The sequence below is a fragment of the Falco peregrinus genome, chromosome 14 (genome assembly GCF_023634155.1).
Source record: "Falco peregrinus isolate bFalPer1 chromosome 14, bFalPer1.pri, whole genome shotgun sequence".
NCBI lineage: Eukaryota > Metazoa > Chordata > Aves > Falconiformes > Falconidae > Falco > Falco peregrinus.
The window spans coordinates 25,182,509-25,196,555 of NC_073734.1; the positions used below are offsets into that span (position 1 = coordinate 25,182,509).

Sequence of the window (14,047 nt, forward strand, 5' to 3'; positions counted from 1 at the left end):
GCAGCCCAGAACATTGCTGTCAGGACATGTACGGATTGCGTTTGTTTGGTGATGCTCTGCAGGTCTGCTCTAGATCATCTGTACAGTTTCTTGTGAGGGTGCAGAACACTCTTGCTATGGGAATATGTAATTTACTTTTTCCTCCCTGCAGTGGAGAGAAAAGTGCCTCTCATGCTGTAAGAGAATGGCAAGAACCTGTGCTCTGCTCACTCGCTGAGCACAGACATTCAGGGCCTGCTCTGGTCCCTGAACACCCCTTGCCGTCATGGGGGGTACTCGGAAGGATCCTGCTAAGGATGGCTTTTGTCATTGTTCTTCTGATAAACTGGGCCACGTAAAGGTGCCAGCCCTGCTCGGCATATTGGCAGTTCCATGGCCAAGCCAAACGTTGGTCCTGTATGAACCCACCCCGCCCAGCCTGGAAATCTCTGGAGCACCAGACCTGGACTGTAGCACACGATGGCTGATCCATTCTCTGTTCAGGCATGGAAACCACATCACGGTGGCAGCTCTTGGGCTGCCAGGATAGTTGGTGATACGTGTTCTTCCACAGCTTCAAAGCTTTTCAAAGCCTGGGCCGTTCTTAGAGGCTCAAGTGTTATACAGACCCCAACAATGGCCCATTTCTTTTCTTAGGGCATCATAGCACCACTCATACAGCTTCTTTTTGGTGGATGACAACTGGGGATGCAGTCCTTGGCAGCAACAGCATCATCCCTCTTGGTTATGCCTTTCATGATGCACAGCCCCAGTGAAAACTGAACGATAGCAGCACAGTGTGTCTGCACACTGCTTTGGTGTGGAGGAGAGGTATCTCGCTTAGTGAGGGAGGAGGATTCTGATCTCACTGGTTTCAGAACTATAAACAATGCCAGTGTTGTAAATATAGCATGTGTGTATTCTGAGCTGATGGCCAACTGAAACCAGGGGTTGGGGGTTGGGAATACATCCTGCAGCTGTAGGATGAGTGCAGAAATTGCTGCGCAGCATGAAAGTTCTTTCAGTGCTGGTTATTTTGATCTTGATCTCCAGAATACTTTCTGCCTTCCCAAAGCAAAGTCAGTGGTGTAGTCTGGGAGGTGGGGGGAAAGCAGAAGATGTTATCTAAACTGATTTCTCTCTTCTGATGCTGACCTTCTCTTCTGCTTTGACCTTCCTGCAGTGATCTTGTCAGTGTCAGCCTAACCCTATTCTCTCTCCCCTAATATCTGAGGGGGATAACAACAGCAGAAGTCTGCACTAAGCAATGTCCTTGATTTTTCCTTCTTGTAAAGAGCCTGTGGCATGCCAGACCCCAGGATTTAGGGAAGAAGCCTGAAGATGCATAAGCAATGTACACTGCAGTAATGAGCTGGCAAGCTCAGATCTCTCCAGACATCTCAGCGTGTGCCAAGGGGAGTGGAGCACCCACCACGGGGATCATGTTATTCATCCCTCATGTACTTTGTTGCCTACTAGGAACGGGAGGCTCTGCTTGCTGGACTTTCTTGTGGTGGGGCAGTGTTTCATAGGGTGCTGCCTGTGGCTGCTGGACAGGCCATGGGACAGGACAGCACAACCCCATATGGTCCATCAGGAGGCTGTACCGTGTTTTTTCACTGCCTGACAGCTCCTGATGGCCTGTCAGAACTCCCTGCGGTGAGGCAGGCTGAGCTGGGCCAGACCACATGGAGCTTGCGCATGGGCTGGCAGGGTTCCCTCCCCAAGGCCATGTCCAATGCCAAGCTGGATGTTTCCATTTGTCCCCACTTCCTTTGCGGCAGGAGCTCTTGGTGCCTGACGGGAGCTGGGTGACGGCTGGGCTGAGGCCGGCGGAGTGGTTTAGGAAGCTGCCTTCCCCATCTCTGACTGTGGACGGAGGATTGTTTTCCAGTACCACAAACTCAGTGCGGGCATACTCGGGGACCTGCCATCTTCCTGTGGCATCAGGCCTGCTCTGGCTGCTGTCCCTTGCTTACTCAGTTCCAAGACTGTTGGGATCTGGCACCACACAGTGCGTTGGGGGAGAACTGGGAAGCTGACCAAGCAGGGGTGTGTATGTTGTACCAAAAGCACTAATGTCTGCTTTTTTCTGGGGTGCTTGAAAGGGCATCCCCCAGTACCCTTCTCTCCCGCTGCCTGTCCTGGCTTCCCGGTAACACTGCCATAGGCACACCATCAGTGCCAGGAGGAGTTAAGAGCAAGTCTCCCTCTCCTTGCTCACCTTGTTAGCCTTCACATTTTTTCCTTTTTCAGCCTTTCTTTGGGTGAAATTATTTCCCAGGTCGCTCTTATATCCCAGGTCTTTGCATGCTTTTGACTTTACCATAAGCAAAGTGCCCAGCTGCCTGGACCACAGGCTTGAAACGGCCATGTGAGGGCTGTGCCCCCTGTCAGGACCGCACCTACCTAACTCGCAGCGGCATGTCTAATGCACTGGAGCACACAGCGCAGTATCTGCCAGCCCTGGGGTGACCACCAGTCCTACAGAAAGCAGTAGTGAATGTGTGTGATACTTGCTGGCAAAAGTCACTCTGGAAGAAAGCAGTGACCCAACCAGAAAGGGCAGAGTCCCATCGCACCGGCTCAGCGTCTGCACACCCTGCAGCCATGCGGTGGTGTGGGGCCCGGAGCCTGCAGCTGAGCTGCCTGTATCATTACAGGAGGGCCTGAGGCAGCTCCAGGGGCTTTTTCCTGCTTGTCAGGATGTTGTGCAAAATGCTGCCTCTTTTGGTGCTTGGGAAAAGTATGGGCATTGCTCTGCCCTGGCCTTAGGAGCCTCGTACAGCTTGGGCCCTTACTTTGCATTTGCTTTCCGAGAGAGGCTTTTGAGTCCTGCTGCTCAGGATTCGTGGGTTGAGAAATGGTAGTGTTTCCGCTGTTGGGATTTCTTTGGGCTCTGCTCCGTGAGCTGTTCTTTCAGTGGTATTCTGTCAGCCACCCTTGGATCCCTTCCCTCAAAGGACCCCCGGCTATCAGCCTGTGCCGATTCTGGTTCCTCAGTAGTGATCTCCAGCCATCCCTGGCTTCTTTCTGCTGCTTACGAGCTCAGAGCTCTACTTGGAGCAGGCGGATTGTTGGCCCAAGCCCTCTTCATCTGCGGTGACATCCTCGAGGAGCAAGGACCGGGCTACCTGCACTCATACATGCATCTGCCCCCACACGGGTTCTCCACTCTCCTCCTCCGCTGGCTCTCCTCCTCCGCTGGCTCTCCTCCTCCGCTGGCTCTCCTCCTCAGACACTTCGTTCTTTGTGGCTTAGAAAACAAAGCCTTTGGCAAGTGAAGGAGGTGCCTGCCCTTCCTGGGGGAGGGCCAGCTGGCCTGCATTTGATTATGGCAGTGCTTCCTCATCCCTCCCCATTGTCCTTGCTGCTGTAGGAATGCCAGCCTTTTTTCATTCCATCCTGTGAACAAGTGTTGCTGCTTCTGGGGCCCACAGAGGGGTTGGGGCCCTTCTGCCCACCCCTCCTGCCCCGCTGGCAGGAGAGCCTCTGTGCATCTCCATGCACCTTCCCTCCGAGTCGCATACACCCCATCCTAACGCCGACAGCAGACAGACACTGCAAAAACCCTCCTGGAAGTACCAAGTGCCCGGCGCCCCAGCTGACGTGTGAGTTGTATTGAGATTGTTTAAAACAATGTAGAGAAGGCTTTTCATGCGGTTGCTTGTGCGCGTCTGTATGCATCCAGCATGAATCAGAGTGCTTTGTGTGCATCTTTTGTGCACTCACACAGAGCCCTGCGGGCTGTGTGCATCTTTGCATGGTCCCTCTGAATCCCAGGGTTGTGCTGTTTGTCCCTCAGTCTCTTTATTAGAGGTTATTGCATGATCGTTTCAGTGGGCATAATTTAACTGCAGCTAGAAAGTTGTTGCTGGGACTGCATGCCTCCAAACCAGCTGGATGTGTGCACGGGGCAGGTGGTACCCTTTGAGCTGCCTGGACTGCTGTTACAGGTTGTGGACAGCACAAGAGGAGGCTGCTGGCCTCAACTGCTCCAGGGTTTGCTGGGCTCCTGTCCCCTGAGTGACTGAGACCTGCTGGCACTGCATTCCCAGCTTCGAGAGATGGATCTGATCTTAGATGTGACAGCAGAAATCCAGGGCATGATAAATTAGCTGACTTCCGCAGATGTTGTTACTTCTCACTTCTCCCCAAAAGATTCAGAACAGCAACCTGCTGATGGCTCATTTTCTGCTGTGCTTCCTTTCTGACCATGTATGGATATAATGTTGCAGATGATGGTTTTGGGGGGGGGGGGGGAATCAAGCTCCCTTTAGGTGATAAATTATTGGTGTTTCTTTTTGCTTAGGCTTTGATGAGGAAAAGGAGGGTTGTGAATGCTGGTCTGTGGGAAGCTGGAAAGGATCCTGGTGGCTGTGACCTGAAAGTGTGTTGTGTTGTTTTGTTTTGTTATTGCAGACTGTTTGGCACAGTTTGAGAATTTTGCTGAAAGGGTGTTGTTATGATTCCCCACTTGGGGAATGTACTTGGAGGAGAAGTGGAGAGTAGAAAAAGAGGCATTTGATATGTCCTTACTGTAGCACACTTGGTATGAACAGAGATGCAGGTGCCATGCTGCTTGTCTCTTGCTAGCAGTCATGCTCAGGTCAGAACAGGGCTTTGCCCCCTAGCACCTCTGAGCAAATGAGGTTTTTGCTGTGACTTAAAATAAAGTCTCTGGGAGAGGCTTAATACATGCTGTTCTCTCTTCACCTCTGTGTAGAGATTGGCTTTATGTTTCTGGGGCTGGGCTGCACAACATTCCCACGTAACAGCTTTCATCTGGTGCAAGTTCTCAAGGTGATGAAGGAAGATCTGAGTAGCACAACGGAGAGGAATATATGCTGTGACTTCCTGATGCTGTAGGGGAAGGCACTGTTTGTCTGGCTTTAGCACTGACAGCAGCTGTCTGATCTCTCTCTCTTCCCTCTCTCCTTCTTCAGTTACACTTGTGAAGTCATGCCCCTAGACAGACATCTAGTCTGATTTGCGCTCCCATTTCAGGGGTGTTCTTTTGCATGTGCAGCCTGAAGCAGTTGGGGGACTGAGCCTCGAGGCTGGAAAATTGATCCTCTGGCAGAGTTCATGCAAGGTTAATGCATGCAATCTCTCCCTTCTCTTTCCTGACAGGTTTTTGCTGGAGAAGCCTTCTTGCAAGGTTAATAAGCTTGTAATGTTTACGTTCCCATCAAAAGGTACTCATGTATCAGAAAGTTTCTGCTTTGCCTCAGAGTTTGAGATAGCCCTCTTGCACAAACAAGAAGTCCTGAACATTTAAATGTGAGCTGCTACAGCTCTCCCTTATTCTTCTGTCTTGCAAAATTAGTGATTTGGAAACTGTTCTGTTTTATGAATTCTCCAGTAATTCACTGCTAGATCTGCTGGTGCCCAGTCTATTTTCTTCTGTGTTTCATCAGTGAATTTATTGCCAAATTGGCATCACAGCAGTGCCCCAGGTCCCACACGCAAGCTCTGTGACAGTAGGCGAATGCTAAATGGTAGGTAGCATTCGCACTTGGTACTCCTTTCTAGTTGCACAACACAGGTGTTAGATTGGTGCATAAATTTGTCCGTCAGTATTACAGGGCAGCAGTAAATTAATTAGGGGTTTTCATGTGCTCAATCCAAGCACAATTTGCAGTTGAAGGTGAGGTCTTCTTGGGTTGAGATGCTTTTGGGCATCTGCCCAACACCTTGGGCTCTGCTTTAGCACAGTATGAGGTCTGTGTGATGTATTTGTGGCACGTGTGAGGTGGGGGCGAAGCCTTCATCTGCCTGGTGTCTTTCTGCCTCCTACTGTGCTGGCCACATCCTCCTCCTTGCTGGAGGGCACAGCAGAAAGAAGAGTCTGGGGGAGGCAGCCAGCGAGTAGCATCTTTTGAGTAGGCTGATCACCCTTCAGCTGCCTTCCCAGATCACAGGAGTGCCAACATGTTCTGCCACCACTGTGTATGCAGTGGGGCAATGCTAGATGTGCTGAAAGCATCTTCTGTATTCATGTGTGGCTGCCACAGCACTTCTGCGTAAATATTCCTCGGTGTCCTTGGCTGCCTGTGAGCATAAATTGACAGTGGTCTGGGGGTCTGGAGCTCCCTCTGACTTGGGTGGGATTCAATCTGCTGGATGGTGACACTGGTAGCCAGTTGGTAATGGCAGAGAAGGAGCATTTCCTCCCAGCAGGTTTAGGGATTTCCCAGCTTGTGTTGCAGCTGTGCTGTAAAGGGAGCGCATTGCACTTGGTGTCAGATGTGATGCAAGCAGAGGGCTTTCCTCAGCTGACCCTAGCCCTGTGCATGTGTGCAAAATGTGGTCTTTGGGTGGGTTTTTTTCCACTCTGATCTTGGGTTAGGAGCTGTGCAGGGTGACAGATTTTCTGAATGTTCATGTGCTGGCATCCATCTGGATGCTCCGATCCTCCTGGAGGCTGGAATTCCCTTTAGTCACAGGAGTTAAATAGATCTGTTCAAGCAATCTGGACATGAAGCTCCCCTCAGTGTACAGATGGGGCTGAGGCTCACAATGGCTCCATCTGCATATCAAAAGCTGTGGACATATGGACAGGGCTCTCCCAAGCACCCGCTGCCTCTGACCAGGCTCCTTTGGCTGCTCCACAGGGGCTTCATCCTCCAAGCACATCTTAGCATGCTCTTAAACCAGGGAGCTGTTTCTGGCTTTGTCAGCCACCCCGAGGAAAGGCGGCCCAACAGATGTGCTGGGTGTCTGGGCTCAGTTTCAGCTCCACGTCTCCCAAGGCACAAGTGGCCTAACAGCACTGTGCAGAGAGGTCCCAGCCCATCACTGAATAATTAAGCAGCTTGGCTCAGCCTGTCACAAGTGAGATGTGAATTGAAGACCACAGAGAAAGCATCCACTTCCCCATGCAGGCCCAAGGGTGTACTGGAGGTGTCACAATCCCCTCCTGACCATGGAGGACCTCATTAAAAGGGAGCCAGTGCAGAGCAGACAGGGGACACCACAGTCCATTCTGTCCTCACTGGCCTGCGGTATACTATTACGGAGTGATATTTGTGCAGTGTAATGACGTGGCTGTCGGGACAGATGTAAAAAAGCGAAGCATGCAGAAATCCTCTGGAGGTGACATTAGTGTCTGTACAGAGCGATTTGTTGCTGTTGTGCAAGTTGCTGCATATCAAGTGACTGACGTATCTCACATCTCTGTGTGGCTTGATCTTGAATTTGGCTGGAACGTGAGGCTCTTGGCTCTCCGCTTCACTAAAAGAAGCCTGAAAACATGCTACCCTTTTCCTCCTCCTCCTCCTCCTCTAGGCAGTGGTCGTACATGCACAAATGCATATGCTCACTCCTTCATGCCTTCTGCTTTCTTACCCATCAGTGAGTTGCACTCAACATGTGTAACTTCTTTCAAGTCAATCTTCAAGATGGTTTCATAACTCTGTAGTGACTGATGTAGGCTGTAGCCAAATGAAGGACCAGCCACCAGATTCCAGTTGTTTAGGAGCAGCCAGGGAGAAGAAAGTGGCCGAAGGAGTTTTCAGCGTGCAGTGTGGGTCTGTAACCGGTGAAGCATCAGAAAGGAGGGAGGATAATACCGAGGCACTGAAACAGCATCTGCCCTTATTCTGGTAAGAAGGAGTTGTGAGCAGAATTTCACTGACAGAGAAGCTTTGCTATGGGTGCATGAAGCTGCTGAAACAATGGGCAGTGCCTCAGATGTGGGGAGGCTGGTATCCAGCAAAGGCAAACATTAAAGTTTCTGATTTTACTGAGAGCAAACCCAGACCCCGGTCCTCTGGCTTGGGAGCTTTAAATGTTGAGAAAATTCCCTTGGTGGGACACAAAAATAGGGGGAGAAAAATCAGTGCAGACGCTACCTGAGGATGGAAAGTCCCTCATGGCTGTGGAGCAAAAAGGAAAAATGGAGTGAAAACTGCATGTTGTTGGCTGTTGGGAGGTTTTCTGCAGCTGCAGAGCAGTAGAAGCTGTGGGGAGGGCAAATCTCAGACGCTTGCTGCCCAGCTTCCTAGGCAGTCATTTTATACATATATACATGTATAAATACATATATGTTCATCATATAGACATACATGTGTGTCTGTATATAGATATATAGAGAAACTGGCATAGGCTGCTCTGTGGAAGCTCGGAATTGTACTTAAACAGGGGTTATTGCAGTTGGTTGTGATTCAGCGGCTGAGTCAGCCTGTCCCTCACACAGCTGCCCCAGGTGTTGCCTGGCGGCTGCGGCACTGAGAGAAGGGCAAGCGCGCGTCCTGCACATCAAGCGCGCGTCCTGCACGCCAGCTCCAGCACAAGCCACGTTTGCCCTTTGGGTCCTCATGCTGTCGTCAAGAGAGCAGAAATCATGTGCAATCCTATTTTATCCAATTATATTCCTCTGTAATTAAGACTCTCCTGGACTTGTCAAGCCTGGCTGCCCAGAGGGGAATCGAAGGGATTTTTGAGCTCTGTTCACGTTCACCCAGAGTGCTGCTGCAAAAGGATTTCCAAGCGCGTTGCTCTAACAAGCACCCTTTGGTGCTCGGGCTGTGGCGTGCCGAGACTAACCCTGCGCAGTGTTGCTTCCCTGAACTCTCATTCTTTCCTGCCCAGCTGTGGGTATCTAGTTGTTCTCCTTTCTTATGCCTAAATCCAAGGAGTTTGCACTTCGCACTTGTCTCTCATCCTTTTGCCCTCCCACAGTGTTTGTACAGCATCTGGCACTTGGTAACAGGCAGAAATGCAAATACAGGGCTTAAAGTTTGTTTTCCTTAGCAGCTAGGTTTAGGCAAACTGGTGATTTTTAGTGGTCTCTCCTCGCTTGGAGAGAGGAGGGGAAGCACCAGCTACACAGCAACTCAGAAATGGTTTAGGTTTTTATGTCGAGGGTGAGTCCTTTCCTCGGTGTTCAAAGCTCAGCTTTCACCAGCTAAAACCCACGTAGAACACAGCTTTGATTAGTTTTGTTTCTGCTGCTAATGAATCCCAGGCAGGGCTTCAAATGCAATTTGGAAAAGTTGAATGCTGCAGGGTGGGGAAGAGAGGGAACCTCTGTGTAGAGAGATTACTTCTTTGTGGCTTTGCTGAAATGCCTGTGCTCTGCAGTTACATGGTTTCTTGTACGCCCCAGCGTAGCTGCCTGTTTGTAGAGCTGCAAATCTTGCTAGAAGTGAGCAGGAGCTTTGGCTTTTGGAGATGTGGAAAAAGCATTGCAAAGTCTAGGAGGCATTGTTTTCTCCAAAGCTCTTGTGTGTCGAGTGGTGGCTTGCTTTGAATTTTGCTTGAATTTGGGGTCAGTTGGGATGTTTTCTCTCCCTGTTTTTTTGCAGTGTGAAAGAAAGGGGATCTGGCCTGTGCCCAGTCAGGGTGTTCTCTGCACACTTCAGTAGTTCTCACGTGAAGTGCAGCCCCTTCCCCCTCCGCCTTGTCTCTGGTTACCAGGACTCCTCAATCTGGTATTTAGTCTAGCAGTGTTTGCTTGTGAATAGCTGGAGCTGAGGTGATGCACTGAAGCAGTGGTCCTGCCTCAGTCTGGCCATAGGGGATGGTAATGTACAGCACAGAGCTGGGTGCAGCCAGGAGATGGACCCCCTGTGTACAGATGGGAAGGTAGGATGAGGTTTATTTTTTAATGGATTCTTTTAACCTGACTTGTCAGGGGGACATCTGCAGGTCCTGAACTCTTGCTCTTTCCCTGACCCTTCCTTCATGGGTGCTATTAGTAGCGGTTGGTGGGAGCCTGAGGAAAGCCCAAAGCAGGTCCAAGTGAGTGGTGAGCCTTTCTGCTGTAACTACTTGGTCTCTGAGTTAGCAGAGAAACAGGCTTGTCACTGTTTGCCAGTTGGCAGCTCTTGTGACGTTAAGGTTTTAGCCTGGTTAATTTTCCTTTCAATATATTTTGATGTAAAATGGCTTTTTAACTGTGGTCTTTTTGAACTGTTAGCATATGAGGCAGCCTTCGGCCACAGGTCCCTGCTAACGGTGTGTGTGCAGCAGCCTGTGATAAGGGAGACATCAGTATTGTGAGCAGGAGTTGGTTCTCAAAGTGGCTTAAAGCTGTATTGGACTTAAGAGGGAATAAGCCCAAATGAGCACCTGTAGTAAAAGGAGCACACCTGGGAGCAGGCGTTCTCACGCAGGAGAGCAGTGTTTACTTCGGTCGTGTCTTCTGGTGAGGGCCCTGTCACTCTGCCCTTGTGCTATGAGTGCTGTGACTGGTGTCTCAGCTCTGCAGGGTTGATTGCCAAGACCTGGGGCAGCCAGCAGAGCAGGGTAGCTGGAGTCAGTGCCTACGTGGCATCGTGTATAGTCGCCATTGGGAAGCACATGGCTCAGTTCACAGCAGTACCGGTGATGCACTGACCTTTTCTGGCTGCACCGTTTCTGTCTCCTTTGCTGCAAGCCAACCTCATCTTGCTCTCCAAACTCACAGGTGAAGTTTAGGGCACCTAGAGTGGACATAGTGGTGGTGAGAGGTCTTGTTAAATGGGGAGTTGTACAGTTGTTTCTTACCACAAAGACCTGCAATTAGTTGTCTCTCACTAACAAACAGCAGGGTGGAACAGCTCACATGCAGGAGCTGCACGCAGGCTAGATCAGGGCTTGTTTGATTACATTGGTTCCTTTTTCTCTGTCCATGGCAACAGTTCCAGCTCTTGTGCTGCTTCCCTCTCTCTGTGTGGTGGAAAGCAGGGGAGTGAGTGGGCTTGCAGTCCTGGGACATCGCCACAGAAGGATGGGGACTTGGTCTCTTTCGTTGCAGTGCTTCAGTCATCATACCCACAGCTGTAGTGCATCCCTGCCTGTATTGTTGCTCCCATTGGGATCAGTCTTGGCTTTTCATCACCCCAGCCCAGCTCCCTTGTGCAGTCACTTCAAATTCAGAAGGAAACCTCGCAGCTGAGTTAGTCACCCACCTAGATGCATTTTTCTTCTGCAGAAAGTTGGGGAGTTTGTGATCCACTTACTCTCTGCCTATTCAGACACCCAGTTTCCTATTTGACAAGAGAAATACAGTTACAGTCATTGTCTCCCCACAGAAAGAAGAGGTTTGGACAAAGGTAGGCCCCCTTAAAATTGCCCCTTCTGGCATCTGTCTGCAGGTGCACAGTGTCTGTCTCCTGCCTTGGCCACCACAAAGGTGTCTTAGAGATCACTGGACCTTGGCCATCAGAGGAATCTGGTGGGTTTGTGGTAGGTTTGGGTTGGGGAGGTGTAATATCTGAGAGGTGGCTCAGGTGAGGATCTGGGACCCTCAGAAAGCTTTCTGTGCAGTGCTAGCAAGGTACCCTGAGCCAGGGTTGAGCAGCTTATCCTGGCCTGTATTTGCAGATGGCACTTCAGTGATGCCAAAGACAACAGACTCCAGGAGCTTCTGTCCCTGGTGCGCTGCAGGTCTTGCCCACGGTGAAATGAGCAGGGGCCAACACAGGGTATTGGGTTTGAGCGCTGCACTGTGCTCCAGTGAAGTCCCTGGCTCTTCCTTACGGCACAGCAGGTCCCTGAGAGACCCTGCCTCCCCCCGGCAGCCTGGCAGGACCAACCTGTTGCTGACTCCCTCACGCAGCTGCTGGATAGGTCAGCTCTGTGTATGCAGGAAGCAGGTTTGTCTTTAATCCTGTAATTGAGAGTTTAAGTAGCAACTTGTCTGTAAAGATCAAAAGCTAAGGTGCAGGCTCCCTCCTGCCTGGTTCCAGATGTGGTTGGCAAGATTCAGCTTCGCCTCACACAGGTGCCTCCTCTTAGACATGAGCAGCTCTTGCAGCTCTGCAGAGAGGCTGTAGGGCTGCCTGCTCACCCGGAGCCCTGTGGCTGGAGGGAAGTGTCCTGGCTTGGCTGAGTGTGATTTGTGACCTTACTGGGACACAGATGACGGCAGTAACCCTGCCTTCATGAGGGTGTTCCCTCCTGGGTGCCTGGGCACACTTGGTCCCTGCAGGGGGCTGCCATTGCGTGTGTTAAAAGGGGCAGTTGAAGCGGATGGTGTGACTGGAGAAAGCCTTGGTGGCCACTTAGCATGGTGCCAAGCAAGCTGGGGGGTGTGGAGGGCTGCCCCCATTGTGCAGGGAACAAGGCTGAGCTATTCGCTGGCCTGCGACAGGCACTGGGTATAGAAGAAATGCCACCGAGATTGAGAGTCATTTCTGTGCAGCCCTCAGAGTCCTCGCCAAGAGCAGACAGATACCATATGAAGATGAGAGGTGGCGGGGCTGCCTCCCCGTGTGGTTTGCAGCCCTGATTCCTTCTGACTGCGGCCCCACGCAGATCTGCAGAGCTTCCTAGAAAGAAAAGAAGCCTCTTTTCTCACTCTCCCATCTGTGCATGGAAGTGAGGTCCCCAGCCTCGGAGGAGGCCTTCACAGGGCTTCTGCCTTCCTGACTGGGTGCTGTAAAGGCTAGGCTGGCCTGCTGGCTGTGCCTCTCTGCACATGGCTCTCAGCACCCTCTTTCAGAGCCCCGTGTGCCTTTTGAGCTCAACTTTTCCCCTTGGTGATCGAAAGGGAGCCAGCATGCAGCCTTCAGTAGGATCACCCATTGATCTCCACAGCGGGAGACGTGAGACATGCCCTTAGTCCACATTGATGGCCAGCCCTTGCTGCGGACAGAGCTGGAGGGGGCTGGTGTCGGTTTGCCTACAGCTGGGGGTAGCAGCTCAAAGAGCCACAGCAAAACAGGCCGTCCGTCACTGCCGTGCGGGTCTGCTGGGCTCCGCTGCACTCAGCATTTCACCTCGCCCTGATGTACTTCTGCCTCCCAGGAATAACAGACCCTCTGCGTCATGGCTAAATGCAGGTTCTCACCAGGGTCTGGCATATCCTTGGCCTCCGCACGCCCCTCCCAGCCCCCTGCAGCAGGCAAGTCTAGGGCATAAAGCTTGGCTCAAGAGAGAGGCGGGCCAGGGGCCTGTTGCTGCGCTGGGCAGGGTAACGGGAGGAGAGGGGGCTGCTGCTCGCTTGATTGTCCTGTGCTGTGGCTGCATGGGACTGTTTGAGAAGCATTTTCCCTGAGCAGCTGCTGGTGTTTCTGAAGCAGCTCCTTGCTCTGCATGAGTAATGCGACTGGCGGCACGCACGGCGTGCAGCTGCAGCTCAGGAGAGTGATGTGAACGGCCGTGGGAGCTCCTGTGGAATCTGTCCCTGGAGTGACGCCGCAAAATCCGCAGGCTGCCCCTCACGTGCTGCCATTCAGCTCTCCTACAAACAGTGGCACTTGGTTGTCATAGCTGTCCCCATCCAGGGGCTGGGTGCTGTGTGAATGAAGCACCTCCTGCCCTGCCTACCAACAGGGAGTGAGCCTGGCACCTGGTCTGTTTGACCACCATGTCCCTGATGGGGATGCAGTGTCTGCTCCATGTCTGCATAAAGCTTGGGTGGATTTTCTTGGTGTCTAAGGTTCTATTCTGCATAAAAATCAGTGCTTCAAGCTTCGGAGTGAAGGCTGTCATAAAGAGGCTGTGCAGCCGGTGGAAAATGGTCTAAGGCTGGTCACTTTGTTCCTGGCACCGAGTGGTGCTTCTCTGCAGAAACAGCAGGTGCACAGGGCCTGACAGGTGAAGTGCTAGAGATGGTCTGGTTTGTGTCAAGGGCAGCCTGTGGTGTTTCTGCACATCCACTGGTCCTGGGCGGTTGATGGAAGGTGCCAGGCAGACCTGTCCTGGAAATCGTTTCTGTCTTGGGCATTGGATTTTAACAAATAACTTTGTGTTTTCACTGATGAGCAATAAGGTTCCCTGGGCAGGCCTATGGCACCAGTCACATCTTACTCGCTCTAAGGTTTGACCTTGTTTTATAGAGACCATGTTTTATAGAGAAAGTAGTGACTTACGAGCCTGAGTAATTCAGATATTTGTCTTTCCTCTCATTTTTATGAATGACAGACAGGTCTTAGCGCATGGTGCTTCATTAGCCCCTTCCCTGCCATGGTGGTAAGGCATTCTTACCTTGCCTCTGTCACACTGAACCACATTTTGTCCCACTTTTCTTGTTCAACTTACATGGCAGAGCTGTTTTAGCGAGGCCAGCATTTGCAGTGCTGATAGAGCTAAGCCCCATGAAACCGCTTCCAGCATTCCTGGAGTATTAGAAACA

General features: G+C 51.4%; 1 protein-coding gene across 2 annotated transcripts in view; it reads left to right on the top strand.

The window, feature by feature from the left end:
• Nucleotides 1-14,047, top strand: part of PLEKHG4 (pleckstrin homology and RhoGEF domain containing G4) — an 89,740-nt gene that overhangs the window by 63,381 nt on the left and 12,312 nt on the right. The gene's annotated exons all lie outside the window — the stretch shown is intronic.